Source organism: Frankliniella occidentalis, unplaced genomic scaffold, assembly GCF_000697945.3.
Source record: "Frankliniella occidentalis isolate FOCC.00 unplaced genomic scaffold, Focc_3.1 Scaffold118, whole genome shotgun sequence".
Taxonomy (NCBI): domain Eukaryota; kingdom Metazoa; phylum Arthropoda; class Insecta; order Thysanoptera; family Thripidae; genus Frankliniella; species Frankliniella occidentalis.
Genome location: NW_026267246.1, coordinates 174,164 through 178,996, shown reverse-complemented (window position 1 = coordinate 178,996; position 4,833 = coordinate 174,164). Strand labels below are relative to the sequence as shown.

At 59.5% G+C, this 4,833-nt stretch overlaps 2 protein-coding genes across 2 annotated transcripts in view; both read left to right on the top strand.

Moving 5' to 3' along the window:
* The window catches only part of LOC113204729 (uncharacterized), a gene marked incomplete at its 3' end in the record, with an annotated part of 243,415 nt that overhangs the window by 76,773 nt on the left and 161,809 nt on the right, over nucleotides 1–4,833 (top strand). The window lies entirely within an intron of this gene.
* Nucleotides 1–4,833, top strand: part of LOC113215879 (uncharacterized) — a 14,496-nt gene that overhangs the window by 456 nt on the left and 9,207 nt on the right. The gene's annotated exons all lie outside the window — the stretch shown is intronic.

Here is a 4,833-nt window from a genome sequence, read left to right as displayed (position 1 = left end):
TTTAGAAAAGGAAATCAACGAAAAAGTCAAGGGCAAAAAATCAATTAAAAATAAGGAAATATCAGTAAAACAGCTTTGAATTTTGAATTGATACTTATTGATACTTGTGCGCTCCCACCCAACAGTATCCCACTAACGCCAAGTAAAAGCCCGCTCATTCCCTCTCTCCCCTCTCAGTCTCCTCATGCCGCCCCCTACTCCGCCCTTTCCCCTCCCCCGCGCCGCCCTCCCCTTACTATATACCGCAGTTTCCAATCCGAAATGTTTTTGTTGTATCGTTGTAGCGCGCGGGCGCCCCGTGAATTATTTCCAATAGCAAATGGCAATCGCAATGGCGAGGAGGGAGTTTGGAGGCGGGGCGGGGCGGGGCCGTGCGCGGCGGGGTCTTTCGCGATCGCATTATTTCTTCCCGGCGATTGTCCCGGGCATTAAGACGATGCGCACTCGATCTGCGATGTAAGTGTGGGTGCAACGGCGGTACCAAGCGTCTCGGCGTAACGAGTTCTTTCTTTTTCTGTCTCCCCCTCCAACCTCCTCTCTCTCTCTCCCTCTCCCCCCCCCCCTCTCTCTCTCCTCTCTCTCTCCGGTGTCTCCTACGTGCTCTGTTCAATTAATAACGTTGACGTGCCCGTTGATACGGCACGCCCGGAGTGCAGCAGCGCGGCGGCGGTTTGTCATACCAGGGTCCTTGGTCCTTGTCGCTCGCGAGCGCGAGGCGTTCCGCATTGTTCGACCCGCAGGCGCCACGCCCTGCCGCCCCGCCCCGCCCCGCCCGGCCCGGCCGGTGAGGTGGTCTATTCTTGATATGGCGTGGCGGTTGGCCGGGCGTGGCGTGCACGTGCACGACTGGTCCGTGGTGCGGGTCCGGGGGTCTCCTACCGGCCCCCTCCTCCATCCCCGCTCGCGTCCTGCCCCCGGTCGCGCCGCCCTTCTCCTCTCGTCCTGCCCGCAGTATAACAATGTTGCATTGTGTCGGGTGGCGTGGCGTGGCGTAGAGGGGCTCGACGTGGAGGGGTCAGCACGGCGACAAGGCCTCGCTTCTTACACGTCTCACTGTCCGAGACAGCCCCGAGCACCGGCCCCGCCCCCGCCCCGGCTGCCCCGGAGCTGCTGGGTGTGCTTTACTGCCGAGCCTAATGTACACTCGAGTACACAGCTGTGCGTAGACCCTGTGTACACTCCGCCCACCAATTTATTCCCGAGTTAATTCAACTCTTGTGTGAAAATCGAAAGAAACATTTTTGAAATATGTATAGGAATTTGTATTTGTCATTTTCATCAAAATTCCACGAGATTCGATTATTTGAAAAGTATTTCAGAATTCGAAGTTCCGGAGTTCAGTTTTTCCCCCTCAATAACTCTGCTGGCCGCTGCCCCGCCCGCCACTTCGCTCTGCTCCAATTCCTGCACACCCCCGCTGAGCTCGCTACCCAGCCCTTGACCCGCTTGAGGCGGGGGTATTTATAAAGGGGATCCCCTCCCCCACACGCCGGGCTGCACCCGCTGCCGGTGAACGGGGACTCCCTCTCCATATGCGCGGGGGATCAGTCCAGCAATAGCAGAAGCATACCCAACCCATCGGCGTTTTATTTTGCCATGTGCCTTGTGCCGACTTGGTGATGGTGGCACTGTTTGTTATCGGCCGTCCGTCGCGTCACCGCGTGTGTCACGACGTGTGTCACTACGCGTGTCACTACGTGTGTCACTACGTGTGTCACTACGTCGGTGCGGGTGTCACTGTCTGTTGGCCTAGGCCGAAAGCTCTGCACGGGCGGGGGAGCGGCTCAGTTCCCAGGTCGCCCGCTGGGGTCAGACTGTCCAAGGCTGTGTACAGCGCAGGGCTTTGTTTGTTCGGACACGGGCTGCCCGTCGTCCTCTCCCCCTCCTGTGCTCGCGTGCCGACGTGGGCGGGTCGCTCGAACACTTCGCATACCATTAAGGTGCTGGATGAGGATCCACGCGGCGCTTGGCCGAACTGAAGCCGCGAAGTATAGAGTTTGATACATCTTCAGGCTCACGGACGGACAGGCCGAAAAAGGAGCAGAGGAGGGGCACACCACACGGCGATAGCCCGACCTCCGCGGGTCGGGGCCCGGACCAGGCGTGCCCGCATGCGTCATCCGCCAAATGAGCGCCGCGTCGAGGCTTTGGCTAGTGTGGTGGCGCCACGGTCGGGCCGCGACTACTGCGCCGTCTCCCACACGCGGCCGTCTTTGCACACTGTCAACACTTGTGTCACCCGGAGGCGTACGAGCGAGCGTGTGGAGGGGCTGAAAGGAAAGGCCTGGAGACGTCTGCTGCCGCTGCTGGGAGGGGCCGAGTCGCCGAGACCAGCCTCCAGCCTCGTATATAGCACCAGGACGGCATTAATGCCGTAGAAAGGCCCTTATTGTGATTCGTGTTTTAATTAGCGTTGTGTGTCTCGTACGGTGTCCTCTCTCCCTCTGCTCTCGCCCGCCCCCTACCCCTCCTAGCACACTCCACAGGCTCTTCACCCCGTCGCTGTGTCGCCCCCGCACCCCCCTTCACCCGCCCCCTTCTCAACTCACCCCTTTTTGTCAGGCATTGTTCGCACGGCGCACATGGACACGTTCGAATCTCCCGCGAGCCCTTCTGCCCTGCGCCTTGTTCGGATGCGGCTGCACGTTTCACCGTCGTCGCTGTCGTACAGGATAGGCATGGTCACGCTACAGAACGTGAAGTATACGCGGCGGCTGATCCCGCCCGGAGGCCATGGGTGGGCAGGCAAATTCAGGCTGTGTGCGTTGTGTGCGTGCTGCGGGTCTGCCTGCCTGTGTAGCCTCCGGTCGGGTAGGCAACATTCGCGCTCCCGTGCGTTGCGGGTCTGCCTGCTTGTGGAGCGCCCGGCTGGGTAGGCAACACTCGCGCTCCCGTGCGTTGCGGGTCTGCCTGCATGTGTAGCCCCCGGCTGGGTAGGCAACACAGGCGCGCTCCCGTGCGTTGCGGGTCGGCCCACCTGCCACGGCGCCCGGCCCAGCACAGGTGAGGCCCCTTCCATGTCCGTGTTTCCCGATGGAAATGCCTGCTTGGTTTTGTATCGGGCCCCGCCACGCGGCCCAATGGCGCATCTTCCCCCTTTGCGTGGCCGCGCTTCTGTTTAGTATGCGCATGCCATTTCCATTTATTGGCTTCGTGTGGCAATGTTGACGCCTCTCTTTTTATTTCGAGGGATATTTAAATCGCCTCGCTCGGGCTAGCCGCCTCTAAAAACGAGCTGGGAAAAAAAATGATAAAAGATACAAAATATTTGTGTTTCCCTTTTTGCACGGCGTGGCTATATATGCGGGGCTACTTCTGGTGGGTGATGCTAAATTTGAGCAAAAGTGCAGCAGGGGCTTGAGAGCAGGCCTGGGAGCGGTGCCAGCGCAGCTCGCCCAGGATGTGCACGTGGTGGTGGTAGCGGCGGCAGTGGAGAGAGAGAGAGACAGAGAGAGAGCCACTACAAATCGGGGCTGAATGCATAATTACCGAGTGCAAGTACAGACTTGCGTCCACTTGAGACTCGCCGGCACAGCATAGCTCACTCACCACTGGCGCCTCGGCCCACCCCGCCCACCACCGCCGCCCCACTTCCAGCTAGTCCTTCACCCTCAGCCTCGAGGAGAGAGAGGGTGGAAAGAGAGAGGGGGGGAGAAAAAGAGGGACAGAGGAGGGAGGAGGGAGGGAGGGGGATGGAGAGAGGTGGGGGGAGGCCTTACCGAGGAGAGTGCGCTCTGCCACTAAACGGTTGCGCGGGGAGTGCAAAGGGCGTGGGTGCGTGGCTATGTGAACATCATGACGGACAAACATGTGTCGGCAAGGATTTAAGTACGTTAGTGACGTTTGCCAACGACGGGGTATAATGAGGACGTCGACGAAGTCAGTTCCGGTGCCGTTCGAACGTTGTACACTCCTTGCGTATTGTTATTTGAAAAAGAGCGGGCTGGTGGTGGCACCGCGACCGGAAGTAACTCTCCAGCAGCGCCAGCGGCAGCAGGAGCATATGCAGTTTGCACATTATACGTCTTCCGATACATGCAATGCAGTTTAGTGGTCTCTCTCCTCCTCCCGGCCCCCGCTCCTTCCCTCTATTCTCCCTGTTTCTCTTTGGTTTTGCTGGTCCGCAGCTGCTGCTCGTGCATCTTTTCCTGTTCCGGCCCGCTTGTCAAAGGCAGACGGAGAGATTGCGTGTCGCTGAGGAAATAAGACATTTTCCGCGAATGGCGCCGGCCGAGTGAGGGGAGGGGGCTCGCATTGCACCGCTTGTTTTGATGTGCCCTGCCTGCCTCTCGCATCTTCCAAGCAGGCCAAGCCAAATATACCGATCGAGCTTCGGCGGGGCGTTCGGTTCGGCCTCCCGAAAGACCATGTGCTTTCTCTCTCGCTCTCTCATTCGCTTTTTGGGGTCGTCCGAGGACAAGGTCCTACAGTAGGTTGTGTCACTTGGGGTATCGTGCTCTGATTGGTTGACGGATCGTGACGTCACCGTCAGTACTAGTAGTATAGATTACCCCTAGTGGCGGGCGGCCATTTTGATTACCCCTAGTGGCGGGTTACCCCTAGTGGCGGGTTACCCCTAGTGGCGGGTTACCCCTAGTGGCGGATTACCCCTAGTGGCGGGTTCCCCTAGTGGCGGGTGATAGCGCTCTAACCTAAGATGGGGAAATGTCACCTACGATCTTATCAGGGCCTAATTCAACCTAACCTAAGGCAAGTACCCCAGGTCCCGGGTACGACAGGTTCAAACGCGTCCGACGCCGCCCGCCGCCGCCCGCCGCCGCCGCCCGGGGCCCGCCGCCGCCGCCCGGTCGAGGCCGCGCACCGCGAGGACCG